The following is a 22,236-nucleotide window of genomic DNA, read 5'->3' on the forward strand; positions in this document are numbered from 1 at the left end:
CAATGTGCTCTTGTGGCCAAGAAGGCAAATGGCATCTTAGGGTGCATTAGAAAGGGAGTGGTTAGTAGGTCAAGAGAGGTTCTCCTCCCCCTCTACTCAGCCTTGGTGAGGCCGCATCTGGAATATTGCGTCCAGTTCTGGGCCCCTCTGTTCAAGAAGGACAGGGAATTGCTTGAAGGAGTCCAGCGCAGAGCCACAAAGATGATTAAGGGAGTGGAACATCTCCCTTATGAGGAGAGGCTGAGGGAGCTGGGTCTCTTTAGCTTGGAGAAGAGGAGACTGAGGGGTGACCTCATCAATGTTTACAAATATGTAAAGGGTAGGTGTCAGGATGATGGAGCTAGGCTTTTTTCAGTGATATCCAGTGATAGGACAAGGGGCAATGGGTGTAAACTGGAGCATAGGAAGTTCCACGTTAACATCAGGAAGAACTTCTTTACTGTAAGAGTGACAGAGCACTGGAACAGGTTGCCCAGGGGGGTTGTGGAGTCTCCTACACTGGAGATATTCAAGGCCCGCCTGGACAAGTTCCTGTGTGATGTACTGTAGGTTACCCTGCTCTTGCACGGGGGTTGGACTAGATGATCTTTTTAGGCCCCTTCCAACCCTTGGGATTCTGTGATTCTGTGATTCTGTGATTCCATTTTAATCTCTTCTAATCCATTCTATGGAGAAGAGGGATGGGAAGGAGCCACATTCCGGCTGCTTCCCAAAGGAAAGCAGCGTGCCTTAGGCTCAAGGGCGCTCAAGCTGGAAGCAGCCTTCTTGTGAGCGCTCTTCCCAGTGCATCCAGGATGGGGAAGGGGACGGGATGGGAGCTGCTCCTTGCCTATTCCCTATGGCTGGAATCCCTTCTCCCCCTTACTTTTGCGCGACGAAGCAGTGAGCGGCTGTGAGGACCCATTGAGGGGTGATCATAGAATCATAGAATCATAGAATAGTTAGGGTTGGAAAGGACCTTCAGATCATCTAGTTCCAACCCCCCTGCCATGGACAGGGACACCTCTCACTAAACCATCCCACGCAAGGCTTCATCCAACCTGGCCTTGAGCACTGCCAGGGATGGAGCACTCACAACCTCCCTGGGCAACCGATTCCAGTGTCTCAGCACCCTAACAGGAAAGAATTTCCTCCTTGTATCCAATTTAAACTTGCCCTGTTTAAGTTTTAACCCATTACCCCTTGTCCTGTCACTAGAGTCCCTGACAAAGAGTCCCTCCCCAGCATCCCTATAGGCCCCCTTCAGGTACTGGAAGGCTGCTCTTAGGTCTCCACGCAGCCATCTCTTCTCCAGGCTGAAAAGCCCCAACTTCCTCAGCCTGTCTTCATCCGGGATGAGGGACCCCCCGCAGATGTGCGAGAATGCGGTGGCTGTGGGGAACTGGATGCTGAGCATCCGTGGCCAGGCGCCCTGGTGCGCATCCATGCCTCCGACCATGCGCGACATCCCGTAAGAATCAGCCATGGGACGGGTAGCGCAGGTCCCTCTTGAAGCAGAAGCCCAACACTTGATGCTTAGGGATGAAGGGCGAGCATTGTCCCGCCCCATTGGGTGCTGCAGGGAAAAGGGACCCTACGCAGTGTCCCAGAGATGAGCATCATCCTGCCTCCTAGGGTGCTGCAGGACAAAGGACCCTACGGGGTGCCCCATAGCTGTGCTGTGCCACCGCATGGGCTGATGGCAAGCAAGTGGGGCTCCTCAAATCCCACCTCCCCATTGGTGTGACCGTGGCTGGGAGCAGCAGCATCTCCCTATGGAATACCAGGAACCTTGGAGCCTGGAGCCACTCACCCACAGCTGTCTCAGGAGCCTTGCACCAGCCAGGCCGAGGCCAGCAGGATGATGACACGGAGCAAAGCCATCGCTGCCACCACCGCTAAGAGTGACACCAAGGAGGTGACACCAAGGAGGTGACACCAAGGAGCTGCAAGCACCACTGCACCCAAAGCGCAAGTGCCCCGGGGATACGGGTGCTGGATGCAGGTCCCTTGGAGCTGGGGCTGATGTCATAGAGAGGCAGGTTCCATGGGGGGAGCTCCACGGGGAGGGGGGTGGGTCAGGGGTGTCGATGGGGGCTTCCATGGGGAGATGGGGGGGTTCTGATGCGCTTGGGGTGCTCTGAATCCCTATGGGATGCTCTGGAGCTCTGTATGATGTATGGGGTTTTGGGCAGGAACCCTGGGCAGTTAACCCCTAGGGTTAACACCGGTTAGAGGTAACCCTAACCTTAAACCTAACCCTAACCCTAACCCTAACCCTCATCTTTGGATTAAACCCGCCCCTAGGGTTAATTCCGATTAGGGTTAATGTTAACCCTAAGCCCAACCCTAACCCTGGGGTTAACTCCTCCCCTAGGGTAAACTCCGGTTAGAGGTAACCCTAACCTTAACCCTAACCCTAACCCTAACCCTCAGCCTGGTATTAAACCCGCCCCTAGGGTTAATTCCGATTAGGATTAATGCTAACCCTAAGCCTAACCCTAACCCTGGGGTTAACTCCGCCCCTAGGGTTAACTCCTGTTAGAGGTAACCCTAACTTTAACCTTAACCCTAACCGCAACCCTAACCCCTAACCGTAACCCTGACCCTAACCCTAAAACCTACCACTAACCCTAATCCTAACCCAGCCTAACCATAACCCTAACTTAATCCAGACCGTAATCCTAAACCCTAACCCTGGGGTTAACTCCGCCCCTAGGGTTAACTCTGGTGAAGGTTAGCCCTAAACCTAACCCTAATCTTATCCCTAAACCTAATCCTAGCTGTAACTCTAACCCGAACCCTAAGGCTCAACCTGGTGTTAACTCCACCCCTGGGGTTAACTCCGGTTACGGTTAAGCCTAACCCTAACTCTAACCCTATCCCTAACCCTAACACGTAACCCTAAACCTAACCCTGTACGTAACCCTGACCCTGACCCTAACCCTAAACCTAACCCTAATTCGGAACCTAACCCTAACCGTGATCCTAAGCCGTATAATATTCCTGGACCATGACCTGCCGTATCCAACACTTGTGGGTCTCGGCATTGGGCCAAGCCACGTCCATGATTCTGAGCATCATGAACCAATCCGTGGTGAAGCTGGGAGGGAGTGGAAGAGCAGGGATTGGAGCCATAGGACAAGGGCTGATGGGTTCCGAGAGGGAATTGCAGGCTGGAGATAAGGAAGGGATTCCCTAAGAGGGTGCTGGGGCACTGGGATGGCGTGGATGGAGAAGGTTTGGATGCTCCATCCCTGGCAGTGCTGCAGGCCAGCTTGGAGCAAGCTGCTCTAGGGAAGGCATCCCTGCCCATGGCAAGGGGTTGGAAGTGGATGATCTCAAGCTCCTTTCCAAGCCACCCCACTCCATGATCCATAACCACTGCATTGCATTCCATTCCATACCATTCCATTTTAATCTCTTCTAATCCATTCTATGGAGAAGAGGGATGGGAAGGAGCCACATTCCGGCTGCTTCCCAAAGGAAAGCAGCGTGCCTTAGGCTCAAGGGCGCTCAAGCTGGAAGCAGCCTTCTCGTGAGCGCTCTTCCCAGTGCATCCAGGATGGGGAAGGGGACGGGATGGGAGCTGCTCCTTGCCTATTCCCTATGGCTGGAATCCCTTCTCCCCCTTACTTTTGCGCGACGAAGCAGTGAGCGGCTGTGAGGACCCATTGAGGGGTGATCATAGAATCATAGAATCATAGAATAGTTAGGGTTGGAAAGGACCTTCAGATCATCTAGTTCCAACCCCCCTGCCATGGACAGGGACACCTCTCACTAAACCATCCCACGCAAGGCTTCATCCAAGCTGGCCTTGAGCACTGCCAGGGATGGAGCACTCACAACCTCCCTGGGCAACCGATTCCAGTGTCTCAGCACCCTAACAGGAAAGAATTTCCTCCTTGTATCCAATTTAAACTTGCCCTGTTTAAGTTTTAACCCATTACCCCTTGTCCTGTCACTAGAGTCCCTGACAAAGAGTCCCTCCCCAGCATCCCTATAGGCCCCCTTCAGGTACTGGAAGGCTGCTCTTAGGTCTCCACGCAGCCATCTCTTCTCCAGGCTGAAAAGCCCCAACTTCCTCAGCCTGTCTTCATCCGGGATGAGGGACCCCCCGCAGATGTGCGAGAATGCGGTGGCTGTGGGGAACTGGATGCTGAGCATCCGTGGCCAGGCGCCCTGGTGCGCATCCATGCCTCCGACCATGCGCGACATCCCGTAAGAATCAGCCATGGGACGGGTAGCGCAGGTCCCTCTTGAAGCAGAAGCCCAACACTTGATGCTTAGGGATGAAGGGCGAGCATTGTCCCGCCCCATTGGGTGCTGCAGGGAAAAGGGACCCTACGCAGTGTCCCAGAGATGAGCATCATCCTGCCTCCTAGGGTGCTGCAGGACAAAGGACCCTACGGGGTGCCCCATAGCTGTGCTGTGCCACCGCATGGGCTGATGGCAAGCAAGTGGGGCTCCTCAAATCCCACCTCCCCATTGGTGTGACCGTGGCTGGGAGCAGCAGCATCTCCCTATGGAATACCAGGAACCTTGGAGCCTGGAGCCACTCACCCACAGCTGTCTCAGGAGCCTTGCACCAGCCAGGCCGAGGCCAGCAGGATGATGACACGGAGCAAAGCCATCGCTGCCACCACCGCTAAGAGTGACACCAAGGAGGTGACACCAAGGAGGTGACACCAAGGAGCTGCAAGCACCACTGCACCCAAAGCGCAAGTGCCCCGGGGATACGGGTGCTGGATGCAGGTCCCTTGGAGCTGGGGCTGATGTCATAGAGAGGCAGGTTCCATGGGGGGAGCTCCACGGGGAGGGGGGTGGGTCAGGGGTGTTGATGGGGGCTTCCATGGGGAGATGGGGGGGTTCTGATGCGCTTGGGGTGCTCTGAATCCCTATGGGATGCTCTGGAGCTCTGTATGATGTATGGGGTTTTGGGCAGGAACCCTGGGCAGTTAACCCCTAGGGTTAACACCAGTTAGAGGTAACCCTAACCTTAAACCTAACCCTAACCCTAACCCTAACCCTCATCTTTGGATTAAACCCGCCCCTAGGGTTAATTCCGTTTAGGGTTAATGCTAACGCTAAGCCTAAGCCTAACCCTGGGGTTAACTCCTCCCCTAGGGTCAACTCCGGTTAGAGGTAACCCTAACCTTAACCCTAACCCTAACCCTAACCCTCAGCCTGGGATTAAACCCGCCCCTAGGGTTAATTCTGATTAGGGTTAATGCTAACCCTAAGCCTAACCCTAACCCTGGGGTTAACTCCGCCCCTAGGGTTAACTCCTGTTAGAGGTAACCCTAACTTTAACCTTAACCCTAACCGTAACCCTAACCCCTAACCGTAACCCTGACCCTAACCCTAAAACCTACCACTAACCCTAATCCTAACCCAGCCTAACCATAACCCTAACTTAATCCAGACCGTAATTCTAAACCCTAACCCTGGGGTTAACTCCGCCCCTAGGGTTAACTCTGGTGAAGGTTAACCCTAAACCTAACCCTAATCTTATCCCTAAACCTAATCCTAACTGTAACTCTAAGCCGAACCCTAAGGCTCAACCTGGTGTTAACTCCACCCCTGGGGTTAACTCCGGTTACGGTTAAGCCTAACCCTAACTCTAACCCTATCCCTAACCCTAACACGTAACCCTAAACCTAACCCTGTACGTAACCCTGACCCTGACCCTAACCCTAAACCTAACCCGAATTCGGAACCTAACCCTAACCGTGATCCTAAGCCGTATAATATTCCTGGACCATGACCTGCCGTATCCAACACTTGTGGGACTCGGCATTGGGCCAAGCCACGTCCATGATTCTGAGCATCATGAACCAATCCGTGGTGAAGCTGGGAGGGAGTGGAAGAGCAGGGATTGGAGCCATAGGACAAGGGCTGATGGGTTCCGAGAGGGAATTGCAGGCTGGAGATAAGGAAGGGATTCCCTAAGAGGGTGCTGGGGCACTGGGATGGCATGGATGGAGAAGGTTTGGATGCTCCATCCCTGGCAGTGCTGCAGGCCAGCTTGGAGCAAGCTGCTCTATGGAAGGCATCCCTGCCCATGGCAAGGGGTTGGAAGTGGATGATCTCAAGCTCCTTTCCAAGCCACCCCACTCCATGATCCATAACCACTGCATTGCATTCCATTCCATACCATTCCATTTTAATCTCTTCTAATCCATTCTATGGAGAAGAGGGATGGGAAGGAGCCACATTCCGGCTGCTTCCCAAAGGAAAGCAGCGTGCCTTAGGCTCAAGGGCGCTTAAGCTGGAAGCAGCCTTCTCGTGAGCGCTCTTCCCAGTGCATCCAGGATGGGGAAGGGGACGGGATGGGAGCTGCTCCTTGCCTATTCCCTATGGCTGGAATCCCTTCTCCCCCTTACTTTTGCGCGACGAAGCAGTGAGCGGATATGAGGACCCATTGAGGGGTTATCATAGAATCATAGAATCATAGAATAGTTAGGGTTGGAAAGGACCCTCAGATCATCTAGTTCCAACCCCCCTGCCATGGACAGGGACACCTCTCACTAAACCATCCCACGCAAGGCTTCATCCAACCTGGCCTTGAGCACTGCCAGGGATGGAGCACTCACAACCTCCCTGGGCAACCGATTCCAGTGTCTCAGCACCCTAACAGGAAAGAATTTCCTCCTTGTATCCAATTTAAACTTGCCCTGTTTAAGTTTTAACCCATTACCCCTTGTCCTGTCACTAGAGTCCCTGACAAAGAGTCCCTCCCCAGCATCCCTATAGGCCCCCTTCAGGTACTGGAAGGCTGCTCTTAGGTCTCCACGCAGCCATCTCTTCTCCAGGCTGAAAAGCCCCAACTTCCTCAGCCTGTCTTCATCCGGGATGAGGGACCCCCCGCAGATGTGCGAGAATGCGGTGGCTGTGGGGAACTGGATGCTGAGCATCCGTGGCCAGGCGCCCTGGTGCGCATCCATGCCTCCGACCATGCGCGACATCCCGTAAGAATCAGCCATGGGACGGGTAGCGCAGGTCCCTCTTGAAGCAGAAGCCCAACACTTGATGCTTAGGGATGAAGGGCGAGCATTGTCCCGCCCCATTGGGTGCTGCAGGGAAAAGGGACCCTACGCAGTGTCCCAGAGATGAGCATCATCCTGCCTCCTAGGGTGCTGCAGGACAAAGGACCCTACGGGGTGCCCCATAGCTGTGCTGTGCCACCGCATGGGCTGATGGCAAGCAAGTGGGGCTCCTCAAATCCCACCTCCCCATTGGTGTGACCGTGGCTGGGAGCAGCAGCATCTCCCTATGGAATACCAGGAACCTTGGAGCCTGGAGCCACTCACCCACAGCTGTCTCAGGAGCCTTGCACCAGCCAGGCCGAGGCCAGCAGGATGATGACACGGAGCAAAGCCATCGCTGCCACCACCGCTAAGAGTGACACCAAGGAGGTGACACCAAGGAGGTGACACCAAGGAGCTGCAAGCACCACTGCACCCAAAGCGCAAGTGCCCCGGGGATACGGGTGCTGGATGCAGGTCCCTTGGAGCTGGGGCTGATGTCATAGAGAGGCAGGTTCCATGGGGGGAGCTCCACGGGGAGGGGGGTGGGTCAGGGGTGTCGATGGGGGCTTCCATGGGGAGATGGGGGGGTTCTGATGCGCTTGGGGTGCTCTGAATCCCTATGGGATGCTCTGGAGCTCTGTATGATGTATGGGGTTTTGGGCAGGAACCCTGGGCAGTTAGCCCCTAGGGTTAACACCGGTTAGAGGTAACCCTAACCTTAAACCTAACCCTAACCCTAACCCTCATCTTTGGATTAAACCCGCCCCTAGGGTTAATTCCGATTAGGGTTAATGCTAACCCTAAGCCTAACCCTAACCCTGGGGTTAACTCCTCCCCTAGGGTCAACTCCGGTTAGAGGTAACCCTAACCTTAACCCTAACCCTAACCCTAACCCTCAGCCTGGGATTAAACCCGCCCCTAGGGTTAATTCCGATTAGGGTTAATGCTAACCCTAAGCCTAACCCTAACCCTGGGGTTAACTCCGCCCCTAGGGTTAACTCCTGTTAGAGGTAACCCTAACTTTAACCTTAACCCTAACCGTAACCCTAACCCCTAACCGTAACCCTGACCCTAACCCTAAAAACTACCACTAACCCTAATCCTAACCCAGCCTAACCATAACCCTAACTTAATCCTGACCGTAATCCTAAACCCTAACCCTGGGGTTAACTCCGCCCCTAGGGTTAACTCTGGTGAAGGTTAACCCTAAACCTAACCCTAATCTTATCCCTAAACCTAATCCTAACTGTAACTCTAACCCGAACCCTAAGGCTCAACCTGGTGTTAACTCCACCCCTGGGGTTAACTCCGGTTACGGTTAAGCCTAACCCTAACTCTAACCCTATCCCTAACCCTATCACGTAACCCTAAACCTAACCCTGTACGTAACCCTGACCCTGACCCTAACCCTAAACCTAACCCGAATTCGGAACCTAACCCTAACCGTGATCCTAAGCCGTATAATATTCCTGGACCATGACCTGCCGTATCCAACACTTGTGGGTCTCGGCATTGGGCCAAGCCACGTCCATGATTCTGAGCATCAGGAACCAATCCGTGGTGAAGCTGGGAGGGAGTGGAAGAGCAGGGATTGGAGCCATAGGACAAGGGCTGATGGGTTCCGAGAGGGAATTGCAGGCTGGAGATAAGGAAGGGATTCCCTAAGAGGGTGCTGGGGCACTGGGATGGCATGGATGGAGAAGGTTTGGATGCTCCATCCCTGGCAGTGCTGCAGGCCAGCTTGGAGCAAGCTGCTCTATGGAAGGCATCCCTGCCCATGGCAAGGGGTTGGAAGTGGATGATCTCAAGCTCCTTTCCAAGCCACCCCACTCCATGATCCATAACCACTGCATTGCATTCCATTCCATACCATTCCATTTTAATCTCTTCTAATCCATTCTATGGAGAAGAGGGATGGGAAGGAGCCACATTCCGGCTGCTTCCCAAAGGAAAGCAGCGTGCCTTAGGCTCAAGGGCGCTCAAGCTGGAAGCAGCCTTCTCGTGAGCGCTCTTCCCAGTGCATCCAGGATGGGGAAGGGGACGGGATGGGAGCTGCTCCTTGCCTATTCCCTATGGCTGGAATCCCTTCTCCCCCTTACTTTTGCGCGACGAAGCAGTGAGCGGCTGTGAGGACCCATTGAGGGGTGATCATAGAATCATAGAATAGTTAGGGCTGGAAAGGACCTTCAGATCATCTAGTTCCAACCCCCCTGCCATGGACAGGGACACCTCTCACTAAACCATCCCACGCAAGGCTTCATCCAACCTGGCCTTGAGCACTGCCACGGATGGAGCACTCACAACCTCCCTGGGCAACCGATTCCAGTGTCTCAGCACCCTAACAGGAAAGAATTTCCTCCTTGTATCCAATTTAAACTTGCCCTGTTTAAGTTTTAACCCATTACCCCTTGTCCTGTCACTAGAGTCCCTGACAAAGAGTCCCTCCCCAGCATCCCTATAGGCCCCCTTCAGGTACTGGAAGGCTGCTCTTAGGTCTCCACGCAGCCATCTCTTCTCCAGGCTGAAAAGCCCCAACTTCCTCAGCCTGTCTTCATACGGGATGAGGGACCCCCCGCAGATGTGCGAGAATGCGGTGGCTGTGGGGAACTGGATGCTGAGCATCCGTGGCCAGGCGCCCTGGTGCTCATCCATGCCTCCGACCATGCGCGACATCCCGTAAGAATCAGCCATGGGACGGGTAGCGCAGGTCCCTCTTGAAGCAGAAGCCCAACACTTGATGCTTAGGGATGAAGGGCGAGCATTGTCCCGCCCCATTGGGTGCTGCAGGGAAAAGGGACCCTACGCAGTGTCCCAGAGATGAGCATCATCCTGCCTCCTAGGGTGCTGCAGGACAAAGGACCCTACGGGGTGCCCCATAGCTGTGCTGTGCCACCGCATGGGCTGATGGCAAGCAAGTGGGGCTCCTCAAATCCCACCTCCCCATTGGTGTGACCGTGGCTGGGAGCAGCAGCATCTCCCTATGGAATACCAGGAACCTTGGAGCCTGGAGCCACTCACCCACAGCTGTCTCAGGAGCCTTGCACCAGCCAGGCCGAGGCCAGCAGGATGATGACACGGAGCAAAGCCATCGCTGCCACCACCGCTAAGAGTGACACCAAGGAGGTGACACCAAGGAGGTGACACCAAGGAGCTGCAAGCACCACTGCACCCAAAGCGCAAGTGCCCCGGGGATACGGGTGCTGGATGCAGGTCCCTTGGAGCTGGGGCTGATGTCATAGAGAGGCAGGTTCCATGGGGGGAGCTCCACGGGGAGGGGGGTGGGTCAGGGGTGTCGATGGGGGCTTCCATGGGGAGATGGGGGGGTTCTGATGCGCTTGGGGTGCTCTGAATCCCTATGGGATGCTCTGGAGCTCTGTATGATGTATGGGGTTTTGGGCAGGAACCCTGGGCAGTTAACCCCTAGGGTTAACACCGGTTAGAGGTAACCCTAACCTTAAACCTAACCCTAACCCTAACCCTAACCCTCAGCCTGGGATTAAACCCGCCCCTAGGGTTAATTCCGATTAGGGTTAATGCTAACCCTAAGCCTAACCCTAACCCTGGGGTTAACTCCGCCCCTAGGGTTAACTCCTGTTAGAGGTAACCCTAACTTTAACCTTAACCCTAACCGTAACCCTAACCCCTAACCGTAACCCTGACCCTAACCCTAAAACCTACCACTAACCCTAATCCTAACCCAGCCTAACCATAACCCTAACTTAATCCAGACCGTAATCCTAAACCCTAACCCTGGGGTTAACTCCGCCCCTAGGGTTAACTCTGGTGAAGGTTAACCCTAAACCTAACCCTAATCTTATCCCTAAACCTAATCCTAACTGTAACTCTAACCCGAACCCTAAGGCTCAACCTGGTGTTAACTCCACCCCTGGGGTTAACTCCGGTTACGGTTAAGCCTAACCCTAACTCTAACCCTATCCCTAACCCGAACACGTAACCCTAAACCTAACCCTGTACGTAACCCTGACCCTGACCCTAACCCTAAACCTAACCCTAATTCGGAACCTAACCCTAACCGTGATCCTAAGCCGTATAATATTCCTGGACCATGACCTGCCGTATCCAACACTTGTGGGTCTCGGCATTGGGCCAAGCCACGTCCATGATTCTGAGCATCATGAAGCAATCCGTGGTGAAGCTGGGAGGGAGTGGAAGAGCAGGGATTGGAGCCATAGGACAAGGGCTGATGGGTTCCGAGAGGGAATTGCAGGCTGGAGATAAGGAAGGGATTCCCTAAGAGGGTGCTGGGGCACTGGGATGGCGTGGATGGAGAAGGTTTGGATGCTCCATCCCTGGCAGTGCTGCAGGCCAGCTTGGAGCAAGCTGCTCTAGGGAAGGCATCCCTGCCCATGGCAAGGGGTTGGAAGTGGATGATCTCAAGCTCCTTTCCAAGCCACCCCACTCCATGATCCATAACCACTGCATTGCATTCCATTCCATACCATTCCATTTTAATCTCTTCTAATCCATTCTATGGAGAAGAGGGATGGGAAGGAGCCACATTCCGGCTGCTTCCCAAAGGAAAGCAGCGTGCCTTAGGCTCAAGGGCGCTCAAGCTGGAAGCAGCCTTCTCGTGAGCGCTCTTCCCAGTGCATCCAGGATGGGGAGGGGACGGGATGGGAGCTGCTCCTTGCCTATTCCCTATGGCTGGAATCCCTTCTCCCCCTTACTTTTGCGCGACGAAGCAGTGAGCGGCTGTGAGGACCCATTGAGGGGTGATCATAGAATCATAGAATAGTTAGGGTTGGAAAGGACCTTCAGATCATCTAGTTCCAACCCCCCTGCCATGGACAGGGACACCTCTCACTAAACCATCCCACGCAAGGCTTCATCCAAGCTGGCCTTGAGCACTGCCAGGGATGGAGCACTCACAACCTCCCTGGGCAACCGATTCCAGTGTCTCAGCACCCTAACAGGAAAGAATTTCCTCCTTGTATCCAATTTAAACTTGCCCTGTTTAAGTTTTAACCCATTACCCCTTGTCCTGTCACTAGAGTCCCTGACAAAGAGTCCCTCCCCAGCATCCCTATAGGCCCCCTTCAGGTACTGGAAGGCTGCTCTTAGGTCTCCACGCAGCCATCTCTTCTCCAGGCTGAAAAGCCCCAACTTCCTCAGCCTGTCTTCATCCGGGATGAGGGACCCCCCGCAGATGTGCGAGAATGCGGTGGCTGTGGGGAACTGGATGCTGAGCATCCGTGGCCAGGCGCCCTGGTGCGCATCCATGCCTCCGACCATGCGCGACATCCCGTAAGAATCAGCCATGGGACGGGTAGCGCAGGTCCCTCTTGAAGCAGAAGCCCAACACTTGATGCTTAGGGATGAAGGGCGAGCATTGTCCCGCCCCATTGGGTGCTGCAGGGAAAAGGGACCCTACGCAGTGTCCCAGAGATGAGCATCATCCTGCCTCCTAGGGTGCTGCAGGACAAAGGACCCTACGGGGTGCCCCATAGCTGTGCTGTGCCACCGCATGGGCTGATGGCAAGCAAGTGGGGCTCCTCAAATCCCACCTCCCCATTGGTGTGACCGTGGCTGGGAGCAGCAGCATCTCCCTATGGAATACCAGGAACCTTGGAGCCTGGAGCCACTCACCCACAGCTGTCTCAGGAGCCTTGCACCAGCCAGGCCGAGGCCAGCAGGATGATGACACGGAGCAAAGCCATCGCTGCCACCACCGCTAAGAGTGACACCAAGGAGGTGACACCAAGGAGGTGACACCAAGGAGCTGCAAGCACCACTGCACCCAAAGCGCAAGTGCCCCGGGGATACGGGTGCTGGATGCAGGTCCCTTGGAGCTGGGGCTGATGTCATAGAGAGGCAGGTTCCATGGGGGGAGCTCCACGGGGAGGGGGGTGGGTCAGGGGTGTCGATGGGGGCTTCCATGGGGAGATGGGGGGGTTCTGATGCGCTTGGGGTGCTCTGAATCCCTATGGGATGCTCTGGAGCTCTGTATGATGTATGGGGTTTTGGGCAGGAACCCTGGGCAGTTAGCCCCTAGGTAGAGGTTAGAGGTAACCCTAACCTTAAACCTAACCCTAACCCTAACCCTAACCCTCATCTTTGGATTAAACCCGCCCCTAGGGTTAATTCCGATTAGGGTTAATGCTAACCCTAAGCCTAACCCTAACCCTGGGGTTAACTCCTCCCCTAGGGTCAACTCCGGTTAGAGGTAACCCTAACCTTAACCCTAAGCCTAACCCTAACCCTCAGCCTGGGATTAAACCCGCCCCTAGGGTTAATTCCGATTAGGGTTAATGCTAACCCTAAGCCTAACCCTAACCCTGGGGTTAACTCCGCCCCTAGGGTTAACTCCTGTTAGAGGTAACCCTAACTTTAACCTTAACCCTAACCGTAACCCTAACCCCTAACCGTAACCCTGACCCTAACCCTAAAAACTACCACTAACCCTAATCCTAACCCAGCCTAACCATAACCCTAACTTAATCCTGACCGTAATCCTAAACCCTAACCCTGGGGTTAACTCCGCCCCTAGGGTTAACTCTGGTGAAGGTTAACCCTAAACCTAACCCTAATCTTATCCCTAAACCTAATCCTAACTGTAACTCTAACCCGAACCCTAAGGCTCAACCTGGTGTTAACTCCACCCCTGGGGTTAACTCCGGTTACGGTTAAGCCTAACCCTAACTCTAACCCTATCCCTAACCCTATCACGTAACCCTAAACCTAACCCTGTACGTAACCCTGACCCTGACCCTAACCCTAAACCTAACCCTAATTCGGAACCTAACCCTAACCGTGATCCTAAGCCGTATAATATTCCTGGACCATGACCTGCCGTATCCAACACTTGTGGGTCTCGGCATTGGGCCAAGCCACGTCCATGATTCTGAGCATCATGAACCAATCCGTGGTGAAGCTGGGAGGGAGTGGAAGAGCAGGGATTGGAGCCATAGGACAAGGGCTGATGGGTTCCGAGAGGGAATTGCAGGCTGGAGATAAGGAAGGGATTCCCTAAGAGGGTGCTGGGGCACTGGGATGGCATGGATGGAGAAGGTTTGGATGCTCCATCCCTGGCAGTGCTGCAGGCCAGCTTGGAGCAAGCTGCTCTATGGAAGGCATCCCTGCCCATGGCAAGGGGTTGGAAGTGGATGATCTCAAGCTCCTTTCCAAGCCACCCCACTCCATGATCCATAACCACTGCATTGCATTCCATTCCATACCATTCCATTTTAATCTCTTCTAATCCATTCTATGGAGAAGAGGGATGGGAAGGAGCCACATTCCGGCTGCTTCCCAAAGGAAAGCAGCGTGCCTTAGGCTCAAGGGCGCTCAAGCTGGAAGCAGCCTTCTCGTGAGCGCTCTTCCCAGTGCATCCAGGATGGGGAAGGGGACGGGATGGGAGCTGCTCCTTGCCTATTCCCTATGGCTGGAATCCCTTCTCCCCCTTACTTTTGCGCGACGAAGCAGTGAGCGGCTGTGAGGACCCATTGAGGGGTGATCATAGAATCATAGAATAGTTAGGGCTGGAAAGGACCTTCAGATCATCTAGTTCCAACCCCCCTGCCATGGACAGGGACACCTCTCACTAAACCATCCCACGCAAGGCTTCATCCAACCTGGCCTTGAGCACTGCCACGGATGGAGCACTCACAACCTCCCTGGGCAACCGATTCCAGTCTCTCAGCACCCTAACAGGAAAGAATTTCCTCCTTGTATCCAATTTAAACTTGCCCTGTTTAAGTTTTAACCCATTACCCCTTGTCCTGTCACTAGAGTCCCTGACAAAGAGTCCCTCCCCAGCATCCCTATAGGCCCCCTTCAGGTACTGGAAGGCTGCTCTTAGGTCTCCACGCAGCCATCTCTTCTCCAGGCTGAAAAGCCCCAACTTCCTCAGCCTGTCTTCATACGGGATGAGGGACCCCCCGCAGATGTGCGAGAATGCGGTGGCTGTGGGGAACTGGATGCTGAGCATCCGTGGCCAGGCGCCCTGGTGCGCATCCATGCCTCCGACGATGCGCGACATCCCGTAAGAATCAGCCATGGGACGGGTAGCGCAGGTCCCTCTTGAAGCAGAAGCCCAACACTTGATGCTTAGGGATGAAGGGCGAGCATTGTCCCGCCCCATTGGGTGCTGCAGGGAAAAGGGACCCTACGCAGTGTCCCAGAGATGAGCATCATCCTGCCTCCTAGGGTGCTGCAGGACAAAGGACCCTACGGGGTGCCCCATAGCTGTGCTGTGCCACCGCATGGGCTGATGGCAAGCAAGTGGGGCTCCTCAAATCCCACCTCCCCATTGGTGTGACCGTGGCTGGGAGCAGCAGCATCTCCCTATGGAATACCAGGAACCTTGGAGCCTGGAGCCACTCACCCACAGCTGTCTCAGGAGCCTTGCACCAGCCAGGCCGAGGCCAGCAGGATGATGACACGGAGCAAAGCCATCGCTGCCACCACCGCTAAGAGTGACACCAAGGAGGTGACACCAAGGAGGTGACACCAAGGAGCTGCAAGCACCACTGCACCCAAAGCGCAAGTGCCCCGGGGATACGGGTGCTGGATGCAGGTCCCTTGGAGCTGGGGCTGATGTCATAGAGAGGCAGGTTCCATGGGGGGAGCTCCACGGGGAGGGGGGTGGGTCAGGGGTGTCGATGGGGGCTTCCATGGGGAGATGGGGGGGTTCTGATGCGCTTGGGGTGCTCTGAATCCCTATGGGATGCTCTGGAGCTCTGTATGATGTATGGGGTTTTGGGCAGGAACCCTGGGCAGTTAACCCCTAGGGTTAACACCGGTTAGAGGTAACCCTAACCTTAAACCTAACCCTAACCCTAACCCTAACCCTCAGCCTGGGATTAAACCCGCCCCTAGGGTTAATTCCGATTAGGGTTAATGCTAACCCTAAGCCTAACCCTAACCCTGGGGTTAACTCCGCCCCTAGGGTTAACTCCTGTTAGAGGTAACCCTAACTTTAACCTTAACCCTAACCGTAACCCTAACCCCTAACCGTAACCCTGACCCTAACCCTAAAACCTACCACTAACCCTAATCCTAACCCAGCCTAACCATAACCCTAACTTAATCCAGACCGTAATCCTAAACCCTAACCCTGGGGTTAACTCCGCCCCTAGGGTTAACTCTGGTGAAGGTTAACCCTAAACCTAACCCTAATCTTATCCCTAAACCTAATCCTAACTGTAACTCTAACCCGAACCCTAAGGCTCAACCTGGTGTTAACTCCACCCCTGGGGTTAACTCCGGTTACGGTTAAGCCTAACCCTAACTCTAACCCTATCCCTAACCCTAACACGTAACCCTAAACCTAACCCTGTACGTAACCCTGACCCTAACCCTAAACCTAACCCTAATTCGGAACCTAACCCTAACCGTGATCCTAAGCCGTATAATATTCCTGGACCATGACCTGCCGTATCCAACACTTGTGGGTCTCGGCATTGGGCCAAGCCACGTCCATGATTCTGAGCATCATGAACCAATCCGTGGTGAAGCTGGGAGGGAGTGGAAGAGCAGGGATTGGAGCCATAGGACAAGGGCTGATGGGTTCCGAGAGGGAATTGCAGGCTGGAGATAAGGAAGGGATTCCCTAAGAGGGTGCTGGGGCACTGGGATGGCGTGGATGGAGAAGGTTTGGATGCTCCATCCCTGGCAGTGCTGCAGGCCAGCTTGGAGCAAGCTGCTCTAGGGAAGGCATCCCTGCCCATGGCAAGGGGTTGGAAGTGGATGATCTCAAGCTCCTTTCCAAGCCACCCCACTCCATGATCCATAACCACTGCATTGCATTCCATTCCATACCATTCCATTTTAATCTCTTCTAATCCATTCTATGGAGAAGAGGGATGGGAAGGAGCCACATTCCGGCTGCTTCCCAAAGGAAAGCAGCGTGCCTTAGGCTCAAGGGCGCTCAAGCTGGAAGCAGCCTTCTCGTGAGCGCTCTTCCCAGTGCATCCAGGATGGGGAGGGGACGGGATGGGAGCTGCTCCTTGCCTATTCCCTATGGCTGGAATCCCTTCTCCCCCTTACTTTTGCGCGACGAAGCAGTGAGCGGCTGTGAGGACCCATTGAGGGGTGATCATAGAATCATAGAATAGTTAGGGTTGGAAAGGACCTTCAGATCATCTAGTTCCAACCCCCCTGCCATGGACAGGGAGACCTCTCACTAAACCATCCCACGCAAGGCTTCATCCAAGCTGGCCTTGAGCACTGCCAGGGATGGAGCACTCACAACCTCCCTGGGCAACCGATTCCAGTGTCTCAGCACCCTAACAGGAAAGAATTTCCTCCTTGTATCCAATTTAAACTTGCCCTGTTTAAGTTTTAACCCATTACCCCTTGTCCTGTCACTAGAGTCCCTGACAAAGAGTCCCTCCCCAGCATCCCTATAGGCCCCCTTCAGGTACTGGAAGGCTGCTCTTAGGTCTCCACGCAGCCATCTCTTCTCCAGGCTGAAAAGCCCCAACTTCCTCAGCCTGTCTTCATCCGGGATGAGGGACCCCCCGCAGATGTGCGAGAATGCGGTGGCTGTGGGGAACTGGATGCTGAGCATCCGTGGCCAGGCGCCCTGGTGCGCATCCATGCCTCCGACGATGCGCGACATCCCGTAAGAATCAGCCATGGGACGGGTAGCGCAGGTCCCTCTTGAAGCAGAAGCCCAACACTTGATGCTTAGGGATGAAGGGCGAGCATTGTCCCGCCCCATTGGGTGCTGCAGGGAAAAGGGACCCTACGCAGTGTCCCAGAGATGAGCATCATCCTGCCTCCTAGGGTGCTGCAGGACAAAGGACCCTACGGGGTGCCCCATAGCTGTGCTGTGCCACCGCATGGGCTGATGGCAAGCAAGTGGGGCTCCTCAAATCCCACCTCCCCATTGGTGTGACCGTGGCTGGGAGCAGCAGCATCTCCCTATGGAATACCAGGAACCTTGGAGCCTGGAGCCACTCACCCACAGCTGTCTCAGGAGCCTTGCACCAGCCAGGCCGAGGCCAGCAGGATGATGACACGGAGCAAAGCCATCGCTGCCACCACCGCTAAGAGTGACACCAAGGAGGTGACACCAAGGAGGTGACACCAAGGAGCTGCAAGCACCACTGCACCCAAAGCGCAAGTGCCCCGGGGATACGGGTGCTGGATGCAGGTCCCTTGGAGCTGGGGCTGATGTCATAGAGAGGCAGGTTCCATGGGGGGAGCTCCACGGGGAGGGGGGTGGGTCAGGGGTGTCGATGGGGGCTTCCATGGGGAGATGGGGGGGTTCTGATGCGCTTGGGGTGCTCTGAATCCCTATGGGATGCTCTGGAGCTCTGTATGATGTATGGGGTTTTGGGCAGGAACCCTGGGCAGTTAACCCCTAGGGTTAACACCGGTTAGAGGTAACCCTAACCTTAAACCTAACCCTAACCCTAACCCTAACCCTCATCTTTGGATTAAACCCGCCCCTAGGGTTAATTCCGATTAGGGTTAATGCTAACCCTAAGCCTAACCCTAACCCTGGGGTTAACTCCTCCCCTAGGGTCAACTCCGGTTAGAGGTAACCCTAACCTTAACCCTAACCCTAACCCTAACCCTCAGCCTGGGATTAAACCCGCCCCTAGGGTTAATTCCGATTAGGGTTAATGCTAACCCTAAGCCTAACCCTAACCCTGGGGTTAACTCCGCCCCTAGGGTTAACTCCTGTTAGAGGTAACCCTAACTTTAACCTTAACCCTAACCGTAACCCTAACCCCTAACCGTAACCCTGACCCTAACCCTAAAACCTACCACTAACCCTAATCCTAACCCAGCCTAACCATAACCCTAACTTAATCCAGACCGTAATCCTAAACCCTAACCCTGGGGTTAACTCCGCCCCTAGGGCTAACTCTGGTGAAGGTTAACCCTAAACCTAACCCTAATCTTATCCCTAAACCTAATCCTAACTGTAACTCTAAGCCGAACCCTAAGGCTCAACCTGGTGTTAACTCCACCCCTGGGGTTAACTCCGGTTACGGTTAAGCCTAACCCTAACTCTAACCCTATCCCTAACCCTAACACGTAACCCTAAACCTAACCCTGTACGTAACCCTGACCCTGACCCTAACCCTAAACCTAACCCTAATTCGGAACCTAACCCTAACCGTGATCCTAAGCCGTATAATATTCCTGGACCATGACCTGCCGTATCCAACACTTGTGGGTCTCGGCATTGGGCCAAGCCACGTCCATGATTCTGAGCATCAGGAACCAATCCGTGGTGAAGCTGGGAGGGAGTGGAAGAGCAGGGATTGGAGCCATAGGACAAGGGCTGATGGGTTCCGAGAGGGAATTGCAGGCTGGAGATAAGGAAGGGATTCCCTAAGAGGGTGCTGGGGCACTGGGATGGCATGGATGGAGAAGGTTTGGATGCTCCATCCCTGGCAGTGCTGCAGGCCAGCTTGGAGCAAGCTGCTCTATGGAAGGCATCCCTGCCCATGGCAAGGGGTTGGAAGTGGATGATCTCAAGCTCCTTTCCAAGCCACCCCACTCCATGATCCATAACCACTGCATTGCATTCCATTCCATACCATTCCATTTTAATCTCTTCTAATCCATTCTATGGAGAAGAGGGATGGGAAGGAGCCACATTCCGGCTGCTTCCCAAAGGAAAGCAGCGTGCCTTAGGCTCAAGGGCGCTCAAGCTGGAAGCAGCCTTCTCGTGAGCGCTCTTCCCAGTGCATCCAGGATGGGGAAGGGGACGGGATGGGAGCTGCTCCTTGCCTATTCCCTATGGCTGGAATCCCTTCTCCCCCTTACTTTTGCGCGACGAAGCAGTGAGCGGCTGTGAGGACCCATTGAGGGGTGATCATAGAATCATAGAATAGTTAGCGTTGGAAAGGACCCTCAGATCATCTAGTTCCAACCCCCCTGCCATGGACAGGGACACCTCTCACTAAACCATCCCACGCAAGGCTTCATCCAAGCTGGCCTTGAGCACTGCCAGGGATGGAGCACTCACAACCTCCCTGGGCAACCGATTCCAGTGTCTCAGCACCCTAACAGGAAAGAATTTCCTCCTTGTATCCAATTTAAACTTGCCCTGTTTAAGTTTTAACCCATTACCCCTTGTCCTGTCACTAGAGTCCCTGACAAAGAGTCCCTCCCCAGCATCCCTATAGGCCCCCTTCAGGTACTGGAAGGCTGCTCTTAGGTCTCCACGCAGCCATCTCTTCTCCAGGCTGAAAAGCCCCAACTTCCTCAGCCTGTCTTCATCCGGGATGAGGGACCCCCCGCAGATGTGCGAGAATGCGGTGGCTGTGGGGAACTGGATGCTGAGCATCCGTGGCCAGGCGCCCTGGTGCGCATCCATGCCTCCGACCATGCGCGACATCCCGTAAGAATCAGCCATGGGACGGGTAGCGCAGGTCCCTCTTGAAGCAGAAGCCCAACACTTGATGCTTAGGGATGAAGGGCGAGCATTGTCCCGCCCCATTGGGTGCTGCAGGGAAAAGGGACCCTACGCAGTGTCCCAGAGATGAGCATCATCCTGCCTCCTAGGGTGCTGCAGGACAAAGGACCCTACGGGGTGCCCCATAGCTGTGCTGTGCCACCGCATGGGCTGATGGCAAGCAAGTGGGGCTCCTCAAATCCCACCTCCCCATTGGTGTGACCGTGGCTGGGAGCAGCAGCATCTCCCTATGGAATACCAGGAACCTTGGAGCCTGGAGCCACTCACCCACAGCTGTCTCAGGAGCCTTGCACCAGCCAGGCCGAGGCCAGCAGGATGATGACACGGAGCAAAGCCATCGCTGCCACCACCGCTAAGAGTGACACCAAGGAGGTGACACCAAGGAGGTGACACCAAGGAGCTGCAAGCACCACTGCACCCAAAGCGCAAGTGCCCCGGGGATACGGGTGCTGGATGCAGGTCCCTTGGAGCTGGGGCTGATGTCATAGAGAGGCAGGTTCCATGGGGGGAGCTCCACGGGGAGGGGGGTGGGTCAGGGGTGTCGATGGGGGCTTCCATGGGGAGATGGGGGGGTTCTGATGCGCTTGGGGTGCTCTGAATCCCTATGGGATGCTCTGGAGCTCTGTATGATGTATGGGGTTTTGGGCAGGAACCCTGGGCAGTTAACCCCTAGGGTTAACACCGGTTAGAGGTAACCCTAACCTTAAACCTAACCCTAACCCTAACCCTAACCCTCATCTTTGGATTAAACCCGCCCCTAGGGTTAATTCCGATTAGGGTTAATGCTAACCCTAAGCCTAACCCTAACCCTGGGGTTAACTCCTCCCCTAGGGTCAACTCCGGTTAGAGGTAACCCTAACCTTAACCCTAACCCTAACCCTAACCCTCAGCCTGGGATTAAACCCGCCCCTAGGGTTAATTCCGATTAGGGTTAATGCTAACCCTAAGCCTAACCCTAACCCTGGGGTTAACTCCGCCCCTAGGGTTAACTCCTGTTAGAGGTAACCCTAACTTTAACCTTAACCCTAACCGTAACCCTAACCCCTAACCGTAACCCTGACCCTAACCCTAAAACCTACCACTAACCCTAATCCTAACCCAGCCTAACCATAACCCTAACTTAATCCAGACCGTAATCCTAAACCCTAACCCTGGGGTTAACTCCGCCCCTAGGGCTAACTCTGGTGAAGGTTAACCCTAAACCTAACCCTAATCTTATCCCTAAACCTAATCCTAACTGTAACTCTAAGCCGAACCCTAAGGCTCAACCTGGTGTTAACTCCACCCCTGGGGTTAACTCCGGTTACGGTTAAGCCTAACCCTAACTCTAACCCTATCCCTAACCCTAACACGTAACCCTAAACCTAACCCTGTACGTAACCCTGACCCTGACCCTAACCCTAAACCTAACCCTAATTCGGAACCTAACCCTAACCGTGATCCTAAGCCGTATAATATTCCTGGACCATGACCTGCCGTATCCAACACTTGTGGGTCTCGGCATTGGGCCAAGCCACGTCCATGATTCTGAGCATCATGAACCAATCCGTGGTGAAGCTGGGAGGGAGTGGAAGAGCAGGGATTGGAGCCATAGGACAAGGGCTGATGGGTTCCGAGAGGGAATTGCAGGCTGGAGATAAGGAAGGGCTTCCCTAAGAGGGTGCTGGGGCACTGGGATGGCATGGATGGAGAAGGTTTGGATGCTCCATCCCTGGCAGTGCTGCAGGCCAGCTTGGAGCAAGCTGCTCTATGGAAGGCATCCCTGCCCATGGCAAGGGGTTGGAAGTGGATGATCTCAAGCTCCTTTCCAAGCCACCCCACTCC

At 54.6% G+C, this 22,236-nt stretch overlaps 1 protein-coding gene across 1 annotated transcript in view; it reads right to left on the minus strand.

Annotated features, from left to right (window-relative positions):
- Positions 1–363: 363 nt before the first annotated feature.
- Positions 364–22,236, minus strand: part of LOC136006853 (uncharacterized) — a 689,445-nt gene continuing 667,572 nt past the window's right edge. Inside the window, exon 7 of the transcript XR_010609285.1 lies at positions 364–393. The gene's annotated coding sequence lies outside the window, so the exon portion shown is untranslated. The remainder of the gene's footprint in view (positions 394–22,236) is intronic.

The sequence above is a fragment of the Lathamus discolor genome, unplaced genomic scaffold, assembly GCF_037157495.1.
Source record: "Lathamus discolor isolate bLatDis1 unplaced genomic scaffold, bLatDis1.hap1 Scaffold_72, whole genome shotgun sequence".
NCBI classification, from domain to species: Eukaryota; Metazoa; Chordata; class Aves; order Psittaciformes; family Psittacidae; genus Lathamus; species Lathamus discolor.